General features: G+C 36.8%; 1 protein-coding gene across 4 annotated transcripts in view; it reads left to right on the top strand.

Moving 5' to 3' along the window:
- ERICH6 (glutamate rich 6) overlaps positions 1-17348 on the top strand; it is a 419490-nt gene that overhangs the window by 229163 nt on the left and 172979 nt on the right. The gene's annotated exons all lie outside the window — the stretch shown is intronic.

Raw genomic sequence — 17348 nt, forward strand, 5'->3', positions numbered from 1 at the left:
ATTAACAAACTTTCTTGAGCAAATCAAATCCACAGTTTCCTTTAATATTAACATATACCTGTTAATCTTCCCTCCCACACCAAAAAAATGCCCAAATGAAATATATTTTAAAAAGTACATAATTTAAGTTGCAAAATTTTACAAAAATCCTTAGTCTGTATTATTTAAGGTAATAGGTCAGTAACTGGTATCTCATGACTATCCCCTTTCTTATGAACAAAATGCATGCCACTGTCACATATATGTTCATGTATCAAATCAACTTCCAGTCATTCATTCAAAATGTGTAAATTATTTTTATCTTGCTGTCATAGGTTTATAAAAATCATAAGATATCTCAACAATACGTGGGGCTGTTTTAACATTAATAGACTTTTTTGCAATATTAAATTCCTGTAATGTAATTGGCTTGACAAGTAACAGATTATCGTTCTGCGATATCTTAGATAAGTGTCATATTGAATTAGAATTACAATGAACTGCAAATAAATCAAGTAGGCAGTTTTCTATTGCAGCCATAATGTCGTCATTTGTATTTGCTAATTTTCCTTAACAAGAAAGCAATTCTAACATGCTATTATCTTTTTTAACTCTTAACAGAAAGTAAATGAGAAATTTCTGCAGCCACAACTTGTGTAGCATATCACTGGTTTTGTAAGAAAACAGTTATTCTGTCTAATGTTAATTGGTCTATAGGTAATCATCGAAGGGAGTAAACATCAAACAGCAATTAATCAAAATCAGTCCATCAAAAGTTCATCCATTCAATGTGCACGTCATCGAACCTGTGAGACGGGGAAAGTAATTAGTTGTACGACACTTCCACGGCTTATAAATGGCAGTATTTCAAACCCACCCAGGTGGGGAGCTTCACCCCACACACCCCCAACTATATATACAAACTCTGAGATTGCACTACAGTGGGGAAAGTGAAACAGGGAAGTGCTAAACAACTGCTTACTTTCCCTGCCTGACAGGTTTGATGAAGTGCATGTTGAATGGAAAGACTTTCAATGGATTGATTTAGATAAATTGCCATTCCATGTTTATTCCCTTTGATGATTAACCATAGACCCAAGGTTAATTGCTCCCAATGCTTCTCTTTCAATAAGAAATAAGCAGTTCCTTTAGTGAGTAAAAAAGTTCATAATCAGACCTTGCATTTCTATAATCCTCCTTTTTGACATGTAATAAATGATGCTCACCTGATAAAATAATTTTTAATCTAACCACCACTGTGTACAGCTGTCACAGAAATCTACCAGTGTATACATTTATTCTTAAAGTAACATATAAGTTGATCTTTCCACACAGCTAAATCTAAAACCCAACCTTTTAATTTGTTATACCCTTACCCATACATATACTATCAGAATTCACAGTTACTGCAAACAAAATGACCTAGTGATCAGAAATCTGGACATCAAATAAAGAAGTTAAGAGTATTAAATGAGAATAATAACCCATAAAATCAACCTATGTTGAAAGGCTGATTCTATAATATGTAAGACCCATATATAGGATTGTCTGAAAACCACAACTAAGTAATAATCACCATAATAATGCTTTAACAACTAAATGAGATTTGTCAGTCCTAAAATTCCAGTTTCATTCACCTATCAAAATAATAGGACCAGAACTAGAAAGAAAAGGTGTTTATAAAAAAAATACCATTAATTGATTTCATATCACAAATGAGCAAACTCCTTGGTAAATCAACAAGAACATCCAATACAACTATGGTGCATTTTGCTAATATAGCTTTTCCAGAGCAGAAAACAGGACCAAAACTCCAGATAACCTTATAACCCCACAAAGCAAATTTGCTGGCTGACAAATCTGGCTCAAAATTCACCCCTCCCCCCTTCTCCTGCATCTCTCCATAAAATACATACCAGCATGCCCCCCACCTCCCCAACTATTGACAGTGAGCAGGTCATAGCGGCACTTGCTAAGGCCAAAAACACAGCCTCAAAGGGTCCCAACAATATCCCAGGATACCTCCTTAATAGCTGGAAATATGACCTGTCAGGACCACTTGAGTCATTTCAACTCTAGCCTCAAAACAGGCTTTGTACCATAAGAATGGAGGACTACAACAGTTATCCTACTTCACAAGGGTGGACCATCATCCGACCCCATAAACTACAGATCTATTAGTCTGACTAGTCTAATATGCAAATTCATGGAACTAATTATCATGGAAATGATCAACAAAGACAAAGGTAACTTTCAGACACTGGACCCAACCCAGTTTGGCTTTGTCAAGGGAAGGTCATGTGTACTAAACTTGGTAGATGTCTTTGAGAAGTCACCAGGCAACAGATGAGGGGAGAAATGGTGCATACCGCCTACCATAAACTGTGTAAGGCATTCAATACAATACATCACGCAGATATATTTGATAAACTCACCAAACTGGGCATAAACCCCTACATGACTCACTGGATTTCCAGCTGGCTCACAGGAACCAGCAAGTAGGATTAATAATGCTACCTCCACCAAGAGACTGGTCACCAGTTGGGTACCTCAAGGCTCCATGCTGGGACAGCTCCTATTTGGCATCTACTTCTTGGAGGTAAAAGCTAATGTTAAGAGCCTTTGGCTGACCAAGTTTGCAGATGACTATAAATTAGAAGCTGTCATAGATTTCCTGTCATGACACAAACATCTGACAAGAGGGTCTAACAGATAATTGACTGGTGTAAATTCATGGGCTAAATCTCAATGCCGAGAAATGCATTTTAGTGCCCTTTGGGAAAACTGCCAACCAGGATGATACTGCACCATCATTCTTAGAGATTTTTTAAGGCACAACTTGACAGGGAAATGGAATTTAAAGAACTTCACAGCTGGGATGGGAAGCAGATATGTGAAATGTATGTTCATATGTCGGATCATAGGAATGAACACAAATATAAATATAAATATGTAGTCCTAAAACTGCACAACTATTTCCATTTTCCAAATGGTGCTTACTTAAATGGTGACTGTTTACTTATTTATGTATTTGTTGACATCTGATTACAGGTTAAGTCTAAATGGGTATGTGTCCATTTTCAACGGAGTCCCCATATATTACAAAAACATTTTAAGAACTTAATTTTACTTTACCTTTCATATGTTTTTAGGTTGGTCATTATCTTTATTTGAGTCTCAAGTAGTAGTTCTTATCTTGAGTGTCAGTGTTAAAAGTAAAATATAAAGCATCCTAAAAGGTGGCAATAAATCCCAATCTCAATCTATGTACTGCAGAAACACAAATAAACACGATGAGTGTCAAAAAACTGTAGTCGATTAAATATGCTGTCTGATGCTGGCAAGACAGATATGTGACTCAAAGGATCCCTGCACTGGAATAGGCTCCCCATCCATGTGAAGCAATGTCCATCCCTAACCCTATTCAAATGTACAGTAATCTTGACCATTGGATGAGAAATTGCAAATTGATTCCCAGGCTGGCCCCCATGTCACTTATAAACAGAGGCTGACAGTAAACATTTCCTAACTAACATTGGGATGGGTAATCATAAATTCATCCCCTAGCTGGCCCCATGTCTCTTAGAGACCAACAGCAACAGTAAACATTCCCTAACTAATATATCCCCCCATAACTTTTTAGCAACCTCCTAACTAACATAACCTTCCTACAAAACATACCCCCTCCCCCAATTAAGACATACAGTATGTGTTACCAGGGTATAAAACTGGGTTTGGTTATGTGGCTAGGCTTAAAAAGGCCCCAGTGTTCGTTAGCCTAGTACATACAGTACCTATGGACCTACAAACCTATAATAATTTAGAAACTAGGTTCAAAGAGGCAGTTGTGAGTCCCTTGCCTATACCACTTACACTCAAAGGGCATTTGTAGCATTGTTTCATTTTATACTGCCTCCATCCAAAATGTCAGCATTTATTGCTTTTGTTTTAACAACAACTAGCCATCAAATGTGATTCAAATTAATTCATTTCAAATGTATATTACTTAAAGTTATAGTATCCAGTATGGAAAATACAGAGAAATGGCTTGTCTCATTACTTTGACAGTGGTAAGGGATGTTTGTTGTTTGGTTGTTTTTTACTAGGATGTTAGTTAATTTTTAAACTAATCCCTATTAAAAACATTTTATTTATTTATAATTTCAGTCTGATGGTTTATTATTTTTAGTTCAGTATGCTAGTAGGAATCAGAGGTTATCATCCATAAGACACAAAGTTTTCACCAAACGCCAACTTTAATAAACGAAGCTTTCGGGTACTCTACCCTTCATCAGCATATACAACCATATTTTAAAACCACATTTAAATAGAGGCTCAATTAATATCACATGCTTACACCAGCCACTAAAAACACACTAATAAAATTTGCATAAGGCTACTTAATTTTAAAACCATAGCATACATTATATTATATATCTATATATTTAGAACAATACTCACATATATTATAAAACTAATATAGAAATATAAATATATATACATATATCAAACGTACATACATATATATATACATGTATACATATAAAAAAATCTATGTAATACTGTTCATCATAAATTATCATACTGTCGTTTCACTAGCACTGGTTTCACACTAATGGCATTATTAAGGCCAGGACTCACATCAGCCTGTAGTCTTATTATCCATTGTAGTTCCCTGATTTCCAAAACATTATTTAAATCTCCACCCCTTACACCCAAATCAACTGTATCTATACATCTGAATTTAAATCTATGTGTCGTTTCCTCCATAATATGTTTATATAGAGCATTAGTTTGAATTTTTCTATTGATCTCTGACTTATGCTCGACCATACGGTCTTTCAACCTTCTTGTTGTTTTACCCACATAGAATTTCTCACAGCTGTTACAGGTAGCAAGGTATACTAATTGAGATGTATTGCAGGTCGCTCTGCATTTAAAAATATAGCTAACATTACTTACTGGGTGTCTAAAGGGTTCATTGGATTCTACAATATCATCACAACAGCTACAATTGTAGCATTTATAAGTTCCTAGCTTAGTTTGTGGTGTATATACTTGCCTATAAAAATCCTTATAACATAAAATGTTTTTTAATGATTGTTGATTTCTATAGGCAAAGCTAGGTTTAGACCCTGCTATTTTCTGTATTTCAGGCATTGCCATTAGAATCGGCCAGTTTTTCTCTATTATTTTACACATCACTTGGCTATATCCATTGTAAGTGGTTACATACCTAACTTGATCATTTTTTATCATTTTTTGTACTACTGGTGAAATTGATTCCCCACGTGCCATACGGTTGAATATTGGTTTATATTCTTGATCTCTACCTTTATTTATTTCCTCAATACATTTCTCTATCATAACATTTGAGTATCCCCCACTCTTGAACTCCTCTTTCATTTCTTGTACTTCTTTTCTATATAGTTCATCCTCAGTTGTTAATCTACTTACTCTTATAAGTTGAGACTTTACTACGCCCCTATAAATATGTGTCGGATGCATACTGGTTCTTTTTAAATATCGCATCACTTGTACGTCTTTTTTATATATCATAGTTTCAAGTTTTTGATTTTTTATATAGATCCTTACATCTAGATATGTTATATTCTGACTTGAATAGCTCATTTTAAATTTAAAAAATGATGTAGTGCTATTCAAATAAATTAAATAGCTATTTAGTTCATGTTCAGTCCCTTCCCAGACAAAAAAACAATCGTCCACGAATCTTGCATAGCATTTCACATGCTTATTTAAGTCATTCAGATCATTCAGTATATAGTTCTTTTCCCAATAGTAAAGAACAATATTCGCAAAGGTGTTAGCCACAGATGTCCCCATGGCTACACCAGTAAGTTGCTTGTATGGTACACCATCAAATATAAATACGTTTTTTGTTAATACTAAATCCAACAATGAACACAAATTTTCAATATCATTAGGTTGAACCACAGAATACATCAACAGTAACATCCTCACAGCTTCTATTCCATAATCTATGGGTATTACTGTAAATAAAGATTCAACATCTAATGTTACAAATATACTATTCTCTTTTGCATTGATGTACCATTCACTTAATTTATGCAAAAAATGTGTAGTGTCCTTTATAACGGTGGTACAATGGGGTAACAATTTTGATAACTCTTATATAACTCTTATAACTTCTATATATGTATGTACGTTTGATATATGTATATATATTTATATTTCTATATTAGTTTTATAATATATGTGAGTATTGTTCTAAATATATAGATATATAGATATATAATATAATGTATGCTATGTTTTTAAAATTAAGTAGCCTTATGCAAATTTTATTAGTGTGTTTTTAGTGGCTGGTGTAAGCATGTGATATTAATTGAGCCTCTATTTAAATGTGGTTTTAAAATATGGTTGTATATGCTGATGAAGGGTAGAGTACCCGAAAGCTTCGTTTATTAAAGTTGGCGTTTGGTGAAAACTTTGTGTCTTATGGATGATAACCTCTGATTCCTACTAGCATACTGAGAGAACAACGAACTTTATCGCACTTGGCGTCAATAGGAGGTGATTACACTAGCCTTGTTTGTACTGCATTATCTATATTGAACTTTTTACCTTTGTTATCTGGTGATAACTTGGAACTCTTATATATCTCTACTAAAAAGTGAAAGTATGGCATCTACTATCAAACGGCTGTTAACTAAATCTAGCAACCCGCTGCTGGAGCTCCACAAACAGCCAGTAAAGTCCTCTAGCTTGATAGCGGCTAACGAACTTGATGAACTGCATAAATTGCTGAATGTGTTTGAAAAGAAAATTACCACCTACAAACAATTGCAATGGCAAAGGCTCAGTTTCACGGCTTATCTTGATATGGGTATAGCACCTCGAGGACTGCGGGTGCTGAAAATGCCGTCTTACGGCAATACATATGAAGAATTATTAACAAAATGGCAACAACTTAATTTGGAACTAAGCGCTAATTATATGCGCTTAATGAATGAGTTCTTTGAGAATGTTGAACAATCATTATTAGAAGAAATCATCACAATTGAAACTAAAATTCTTGAAATTTTAAAAGGGGACAATGAGAATGACAATTATCAAATACTTTTGGAGAAAATCCGTTCACTGGATGGTAGACTTGAAGCACAAAAAAAGCGCAAATTACTTAGAGACATTGATGACTACAAAAATGGTCACATTTTCTCTTGGCCGAAAGCTGAGTATAACCGATCCAATACACATAGCAATTCACTACGTGAAACGGAGGGTAATAACAACAACAACAACAAAAAAAGAAAAACTCAGCTGCTTGACAAATTAGATATGTTTGAAGTTCCCTCTACACCCATTGAGCAGTTGACGAATCAGCATAAAGAATTACAACAAGACGTGCAATCGACGCCTGAACGTCATGTAGAGCAGCGAGGAGTAGGGGAAACCTCTATGGCAACATCCAATGTAAGCAATAAAGGCGCGACTGCTACTAGCGTAATGTCTTGAAGCGTTCACAGCAAATAGATCCACATAAGAAGAAACAAACGGACATATCGTTTTTTTTACCATTTTGACTAAACTGTCCGGAAAAGGTTCCAGCATACAAAATGAGAACAGAAAGAAGTATTAATGCAGAAAATAAAAAAAAAAGAAATCCAAGAAAACAAAAAATCCTTAGTCTGTATTATTTAAGGTAATAGGTCAGTAACTGGTATCTCATGACTATCCCCTTTCTTATGAACAAAATGCATGCCACTGTCACATATATGTTCATGTATCAAATCAACTTCCAGTCATTCATTCAAAATGTGTAAATTGTTTTCATCTTGCTGTCATAGCTTTATAAAAAGCATAAGATATCTCAACAATACGTGGGGCTGTTTTAACATTAATAGATTTTATTGCAATATTAAATTCTTGTAATGTAATTGGCTTGACAAGTAACAGATTATCGTTCTGCGATATCTTAGATAAGTGTCATATTGAATTAGAATTACAATGAACTGCAAATAAATCAAGTAGGCAGTTTTCTATTGCAGCCATAATGTCGTCATTTGTATTTGCTAATTTTCCTTAACAAGAAAGCAATTCTAACATGCTATTATCTTTTTTAACTCTTAACAGAAAGTAAATGAGAAATTTCTGCAGCCAAAACTTGTGTAGCATATCACTGGTTTTGAAAGAAAACAGTTATTCTGTCTAATGTTAATTGGTCTATAGGTAATCATCGAAGGGAGTAAACATCAAACAGCAATTAATCAAAATCAGTCCATCGAAAGTTCACCAATTCAATGTGCACATCATTGAACCTGTAAGACGGGGAAAGTAATTAGTTGTACGACACTTCCACGGCTTATAAATGGCAGTATTTCAAACCCACTCAGGTAGGGAGCTTCACCCCACACACCCCCAACTATATATACAAACTCTGAGATTGCACTACAGTGGGGAAAGTGAAACAGGGAAGTGTTAAACAACTGCTTACTTTCCCTGCCTCACAGGTTTGATGAAGTGCACGTTGAATGGAAAGACTTTCAATGGATTGATTTAGATGAATTGCCGTTCCATGTTTATTCCCTTTGATGATTAACCATAGACCCAAGGTTAATTGCTCCCAATGCTTCTCTTTCAATAAGAAATAAGCAGTTCCTTTTGTGAGTAAAAAAGTTCATAATCAGACCTTGCATTTCTATAATCCTCCTTTTTGACTTGTAATAAATGATGCTCACCTGACAAAATAATTTTTAATCTAACCACCACTGTGTACAGCTGTCACAGAAATCTACCAGTGTATACATTTATTCCTAAAGTAACATAAGTTGATCTTTCCACACAGCTAAATCTAAAACCCAACCTTTTAATTTTTTATACCCTTACCCATACATATACTATCAGAATTCACAGTTACTGCAAACAAAATGACCTAGTGATCAGAAATCTGGACATCAAATAAAGAAGTTAAGAGTATTAAATGAGAATAATAACCCATAAAATCAACCTATGTTGAAAGGCTGATTCTATAATATGTAGGACCCATATATAGGATCGTCTGAAAACCACCACTAAGTAATAATCACAATAATAACGCTTTAACAACTAAATGAGATTTGTCAGTCCTAAAATTCCAGTTTCATTCATCTATCAAAATAATAGGACCAGAACTAGAAAGAAAAGGTGTTTATAAAAAAAATACCATTAATTGATTTCATATCACAAATGAGCAAACTCCTTGGTAAACCAACAAGAACATCCAATACAACTATGGTGCATTTTGCTAATATAGCTTTTCCAGAGCAGAAATCAGGACCAAAACTCCAGATAACCTTATAACCCCACAAAGCAAATTTGCTGGCTGAGAAATCTGGCTCAAAATTCACCCCTCCCCCCTTCTCCTGCATCTCTCCATAAAATACATACCAGCATGCCCCCCACCTCCCCAACTATTGACAGTGAGCAGGTCATAGCGGCACTTAATAAGGCCAAAAACACAGCCTCATAGGGTCCCAAGAATATCCCAGGATACCTCCTTAATAGCTGGAAATATGACCTGTCAGGACCACTTGAGTCATTTTCAACTCTAGCCTCAAAACAGGCTTTGTACCATAAGAATGGAGGACTGCAATAGTTATCCCACTTCACAAGGGTGGACCATCATCCGACCCCATAAACTACAGACCTATTAGTCTGACTAGTCTAATATGCAAATTCATGGAACTAATTATCATGGAAATGATCAACAAAGACAAAGATAACTTTCAGACACTGGACCCAACCCAGTTTGGCTTTGTCAAGGGAAGGTCATGTGTACTAAACTTGGTAGATGTCTTTGAGAAGTCACCAGGCAACAGATGAGGGGAGAAATGGTGCATACCGCCTACCATAAACTGTGTAAGGCATTCAATACAATACATCACGCAGATATATTTGATAAACTCACCAAACTGGGCATAAACCCCTACATGACTCACTGGATTTCCAGCTGGCTCACAGGAACCAGCAAGTAGGATTGGTAATGCTACCTCCACCAAGAGACTGGTCACCAGTTGGGTACCTCAAGGCTCCATGCTGGGGCAGCTCCTATTTGGCATCTACTTCTTGGAGGTAAAAGCTAATGTTAAGAGCCTTTTGGCTGACCAAGTTTGCAGATGACTATAAATTAGAAGCTGTCATAGATTTCCTGTCATGACACAAACATCTGACAAGAGGGTCTAACAGATAATTGACTGGTGTAAATTCATGGGCTAAATCTCAATGCCAAGAAATGCATTTTAGTGCCCTTTGGGAAAACTGCCAACCAGGATGATATTGCACCATCATTCTTAGAGATATTTTAAGGCACAACTTGACAGGGAAATGGAATTTAAAGAACTTCACAGCTGGGATGGGAAGCAGATATGTGAAATTTATGTTCATATGTCGGATCATAGGAATGAACACAAATATAAATATAAATATGTAGTCCTAAAACTACACAACTATTTCCATTTTCCAAATGGTGCTTACTTAAATGGTGACTGTTTACTTATTTATGTATTTGTTGACATCTGATTACAGGTTAAGTCTAAATGGTTATGTGTCCATTTTCAACAGAATCCCCATATATTACAAAAACATTTTAAGAACTTAATTTTACTTTACCTTTCAAATGTTTTTAGGTTGTTCATTATCTTTATTTGAGTCTCAAGTAGTAGTTCTTATCTTGAGTGTCAGTGTTAAAAGTAAAATATAAAGCATCCTAAAAGGCAATAAATCACAATCTCAATCTATGTACTGCAGAAACACAAATAAACACGATGAGTGTCAAAAAACTGTAGTCGATTAAATATGCTGTCTGATGCTGGCAAGACAGATATGTGACTCAAAGGATCCCTGCTCTGGAATAGGCTCCCCATCCATGTGAAGCAATGTCCATCCCTAACCCTATTCGAATGTGCAGTAATCTTGACCATTGGATGAGAAATTGCAAATTGATTCCCAGGCTGGCCCCCATGTCACTCATAAACAGAGGCTGACAGTAAAGATTTCCAAATTAACATTGCGATGGGTAATGATAAATTCATCCCCTAGCTGGTGCCATGTGTCTTAGGGACCAACAGCAACAGTAAACATTCCCTAACTAATATATCCCCCCATAACTTTTTAGCAACCTCCTAACTAACATAACCTTCTTACAAAACATACCCCCTCCCCCAATTAAGACATACAGTATGTGTTACCAGGGTATAAAACTGGGTTTGGTTATGTGGCTAGGCTTAAAAAGGCCCCAGTGTTCGTTAGCCTAGTACATACAGTACCTATGGACCTACGAACCTATGATAATTTAGAAATGAGGTTCAAAGAGGCAGTTGTGAGTCCCTTGCCTATACCACTTACATTCAAAGGGCATTTGCAGCATTGTTTCATTTTATACTGTCTCCGTCCAAAATGTCAGCATTTATTGCTTTTGTTTTAACAACTAGCCATCAAATGTGATTCAACTTAATTCATTTCAAATGTATATTACTTAAAGTTATAGTATACAGTATGGAAAATACAGAGAAATGGCTTGTCTCATTACTTTGACAGTGGTAAGGGATGTTTGTTGTTTGATTGTTTTTTACTAGGATGTTAGTTAATTTTTAAACTAATCCCTATTAAAAACATTTTATTTATTTATAATTTCAGTCTGATGGTTTATTTTTAGTTTCCAGCTGTTTCCAGCTGGACATTGCTGGTGTGCAATTAATGTTCTGGTGTCTTCTGGAATAGTTGACTGCAAAGGGGATACAAATCTAGTGACTGTGCAGATTGTATTTCTGGTTTATAACTAGTATACAATTATTGAAAGTGTATTTAGGACCTAAAGTTTTTATTTTTACTTTAACAACTGAATCAATTGTATATAGAGAAATAGCTAGCTTTCAGCTTAGTCTGCTAATGTACACCTTTTTATAACTGCTGATTTACAAATCAGATTCAGGGCACTCCACCCAACAGTGTGAACATCATCTCTAGATGATTGTCACTGTTGAAGTGACACCCTGACCCCATGTAAAAATTAGTAAAGGGAGTTATGGGTGGATAGATGAATTAATTCATGTGTTCATCATATAGTGATTGAGATTTGTAGACTTTGCAGATTTATTTTCAGATTTCTGTAACAGTATATTTGTTGAGATATGTTTAAGCCTATCCTTATTTTGTATAATTTAATTAGGCCTAATATTTTAACCTTATTCATTAACTTTTAAAATTACTATTTAAGGTAAAAAAAAACTGTACTGCTTATTTGTAGAATACAGACAAAACCAGCCTTTAAAAATGAAGTTATCACCTTACAATTCTAACAAATACTCATTGACAGAGGTCAAATATCAATATAATTGTGTTTGCCATCATGTATGCTTCAAGATAAAATATTCTGATACCTTACATGAAGCATGGTTTTGGAATTATTAATGCAAGTATGAACAAGTAATATTTGACGCCTAGAGGAGCAGTAGGAGGTAACTGCAGATGCACCTGGAGGTGTCACTCGGATGTAATGAGTTAAACACTAACATCAAAGTGAAAAAGTATCAAGAAAGTGTTGTTATGGTAAGCCAGGTATCCATGCACCCTACAATCCCTTTACCTAATTACACTAACACCTTCTTCTTCTTTCAGCTGTTCCCATTAGGGGTCACCACAGCGGATCATCTGTTTCCATTTCTTCCTGTCATCTGCATCTTGCTTTGTCACACCAACCACCTGCATGTCCTCTCTCACCATATCCATAAACCTTATCTTAGGCCTTCCTATTTTCCTCTTACCTGGTAGCTCCATCCTTAGCATCCTTTTCCCAATACATCCAGCATCCCTCCTCACCACATGTTCAAACCAACGCAATCTCACCTCTCTGGCTTTGTCTCCAAACCATCCAACCTGAACTAACCCTCTAATATATTGATTCCTAATCCTGTCTACCCTCATCACACCCAGTGCAAATCTTAACATCTTTAACTCTGCCACATCCAGCTCTGACTCCTGTCTTTTTGTCAATGCCACTATCTCCAACTATATAACATAGCTGGTCTCACTACCCTCTTGTAGGCTTTCCCTTTCACTCTTACTGGTACCCGTCTGTCACAAATTACTCCTGACACTCTTCACCACTCACTCCACCCTGCCTGTACTCTCTACTTCACCTCTCTTCCACACTCACCATTACTCTAAACTATTGATCTCAAGTGTTTAAATTCATCCACATTTGCCAACTCTACTCCCTGCATCCTCACCATTTCTCTAGCCTGTTTCTCATTCACATACATATATTCTGTCTTAGTCCTGCTGACCTTCATTCCTCTCCTCTCTAGAGCATATCTCCACCTCTCCAGGGTCTCCTCAACCTGTTCCTTACTCTCACTACTGATATAATGTCATCGGCAAACATCATAGTCTACGGGGACTCCTGTCTAATCTCGTCTGTCAATTTGTCCATCACCAATACAAATAAGAAAGGGCACAGAGCTGATTCTTAATGTAATACCACCTCCACCTTAAATGAATCCATCACTCCTACTGCAGACCTCACCACTATCACACTACCCTCATACATATCCTGTTACCACTCTTACATACTTCTCTGCCACTCATTACTTCCTCATGCAATACCACAACTCCTCTCTAGGCACCATGTCATATGCTTTCTCTACATCCACAAAGACACAATGCAACTCCTTCTGATCTTCTCTATACTTCTCCATAAACACTCTCAGAGCAAACATTGCATCCGTAGTGCTCTTTCCCAGCATGAAACCATATTGCTGATCACTAATCATCACCTCCCTTCTTAACCTAGCTTCCACTACTCTTTCCCATAACTTCATGCTGTGACTGATCAGTTTAATCTCTCTGTAGTTACTGCAGCTCTGCACATCACCCTTATTCTTAAAAATCGGTACCAAAATTCTTCTTCTCCACTTCTTAGGCATCCTCTCACTTTCCAAGATTTCATTAAACAATCTGGTTAAAAACTCCACTGCCATTTCTCCTAAACACCTCCATGCTTCCACAGGTATGTCATCTTGACCGACAGCCTTTCCATTCTTCAACATCTTCATAGCTCTCCTTACATCCTCCTTGTTAATCTGCTGCACTTTCTGATTCACTATTCCCACATCATCCAACCTTCTCTCCCTCTCATTCTCTTCATTCATCAGCCCCTCAAGGTACTCTTTCCATCTGCTCAACACACTCTCCTCACCTGTGAATACATTTCCCTCATTATCCTTTATCACTCTTACCTGCTGCACATCATTCACAGCTCAGTGCCACTGTCTAGCCAATTGGTACAGATCCTTTTTCCTTCCTTTGTGTCCAACCTTTCATACAACTCTCCATATGTCTTATCCTTAGCCTTCGCCACCTCTCTCTTTGCCATATACTTCATCTCCTTATACTCCTGTCTACTTTCTTCATCTCTCTGACAATCCCACTTCTTCATCAACCTCTTTCTCTGTATACTCTGCTGCACTTCCTCGTTCCACCACCAGGTCTCCTTGTCCTCCTTCCTCTGTCCAGATGTCACACCAAGCACCTTTCTAGCTGTCTAGCCTAATTACACTAACACTGTGGTTTCACAATCATGGAGAAAGTGCAGATACTCTGACATGGGTAATAACCCTACTATGTGTTTCTAGATTAAGGACCACACCAAAACACATTGTTCTTAATTGTTAATATCAAAGTGAAAGAGTAGCAACAAAATATTTTTGCAAGAGGATAAGCTCCTCCTACACCTCACCCCACTGCTTATATAACTATACTCACTCCATAAATGCACATCCATGGAGTAAGTGCAAACATGTTGGGACATTTTCCAGCATCAGATATACATCTAGCAATCCAAAAGCTGATCTGCAGCTGCAGGTTAGTTATCTCAGAAACTAATAATCAGCAATATCGAAGCATATTCCTATCAACAAAAAAGGAAACCACCAAATGTCATATCAGTATTCCTTGTGTTGTCATGCATCTAAGGAAAACACAAATGCATTGCAGTATCACAACATACTAGCACAGCAAATAACTACAACTTTTGAGAAACATTGCAAATTAAATTACAGGTTAATTAAATTAAATTAAAGGATCCATTCCATTATTAAATTGCTTCCTTCTCTGTTGTGGATGAATGGCAAGATTTTCAAGTGTGTGTTATTTGAATCATAGTGACTGAATAGCGTAGACATTGACTGTGGACTAGTGCAATACAGTGCTGACAACAGTGACTTAAGAATGCAGGGATGAAGGAGGAATTTTCCCTGATATTATGCAATCTCAGAATTAACATAATTAACTTAGCAGGAGTGTGAGGGGACACAGCCCTCAGGTAAAGGTACAGGGATTCTTGTTCTCCTACAAAAAATTATGGGTCTATATCACTTCATCGAAATGGCAGAAATTCGAACACCATATGTTTGAACTTCTAACCTCTAAGTGCAAAACCATCGCAGGCTTAGAACAGCGATTTTTTTTCCCTGAAAAAAGAAACACACACACACAAAACAAGCACACCAAAAATACAGCAATCCACACACATACACTTAAAATCTTACATCTAACCCTACACTAAACTGTACATACACTACTATCTATCCACTTACCTTAACCCAAACCCTAACCCTAAGGTCCGTCACTATCGCAAACTCACCTGATCCGTGCCCTAACCCTAACTGACCTATCTTGCCCTAACCCTAAAGTCTGTAACTATCGCACACCCACCTTACCCGCACCCTAACCCTAACGTCCACACAATCGGTCACTTACCTGAACCTGACCCGTAACTTTCCACCACAGTGCTGAAAATCATGAAGCCACAGAAACGGCCCACCAACGGCTTCGCAATAATCAGTTTTCGAACTTCACAGTTTGAACATATGGTGTTCGAACTGCTGAAGTTTCAATGAACTGATAGGAACCCAAAATTATTAGATAGACCCTTTTGCACTTTTTGGAAGCTCTATTTTTCAATGTATGGAAACACAGTTTGAGAAGTGCTTTTTGGTCACTTACCATGGTCTTATATTTATATAAAAAAAAGAAAAGAAAAAAAGTGCTGCCTGGTTCAGACATAGCAAATTATTTTGCAAACACCTAAAGTATATGTTGAGGAGAAGGCTTAGCATAGTGGGGGTAACTTGCCCATAGATAGGAGTCAGGATAAAAGTCCTAAAGTGGCTGAATTCTTCACCTCGTGGTCTTGATCATGATTTGTTTGTGGATGTAGCTGTGTTCCTCCGTTCTAGAGGCAAATAGGCAGGTGGTGGTTAGCTGGTCTTTCTCAAGTTCAAAAAAAGAGACTCATACTCAGTTTTCTTGAAATCCATAATTTGGTAGATGAGTGCTGCTTAGAAGACTGAGTGTACCTAGTTGGATCAATCATTATTGCCAAATATGTGGGCAGAGCTTAAGGGAGTCACCACCCATGATGTCATGGTGGGATGCATGGGTGTGCTTACATGTTCATGAACCACCCATGTTAATGAGGTGGGTGCCACAATTAGTATTAGGAAAAGTTCTAAATAGTATACCATCATACACGTTATAAAAAATCATCTGAAAACAACATGTGTATGCCGGTTCAAGTTCTCTTCCATTTCTTATCCATTCTCATGTAAGAAAACAAGCTTACATAAACTCCGTTCCAATACTTTGCAAAAATTTAATTTAATTCCCTTAGAAGGGTTGTGGTTTTCTAAAATCTGTGGCATTTTCATGTAAAACCTTCATCAGATCTGCCTGATATTCTGCCCAGACTGTGTGTATTTGTTTTGTACCCAACAGTTGAGCGAAAAAGGTCGACTTGTCTGATATGCGTACTGATTCAGGTATGAGGACCTTAGCCTGCCCTGCATTGTGCTGGAGGGATCTGCTGAGTGTCTTATTTTCAGCCTGGAGAGGAGTCACTTGTTGAAAAAAAATCACATGAATTGGTATGTTTGTGAGCTTGAAATCCCTTAGAGCTGGGTGCTATGTGGACATCAGGCAGGGGCTGTACTCATGAGGTGGGAGTAGAATCACAGGGTTTCTGCCAGACTGCTCAGCCCTTAGTTATAATGTGAATATTGTGGTCCAATGAAGGTAATTAAATATTTTAAGACTATCATGAGTGCATTCAAGATAAGACAGACCATCCCTGGCATCTGAGAGTTTTGGCTGCCATGTGGTCCTTCGAGCTAGCAACCAAAAGTTGTTTTTATTTTGAACTTATTAATTTCTAGTGTGGAAGTTTCCAGTATGAAATTTAATCAGGGAGTTCATTTCCTTACTGGAGATCGGTGTGGGTCATAAAAATCCAGTGGTCTTTTATTTGGAAAAGCCAACTGAACACTTTTCTCTGCTGGAGTAATGAGTCTTTA

This window comes from Protopterus annectens, chromosome 2.part2 (assembly GCF_019279795.1).
Source record: "Protopterus annectens isolate FY-2018-M chromosome 2.part2, PAN1.0, whole genome shotgun sequence".
NCBI classification, from domain to species: Eukaryota; Metazoa; Chordata; order Ceratodontiformes; family Protopteridae; genus Protopterus; species Protopterus annectens.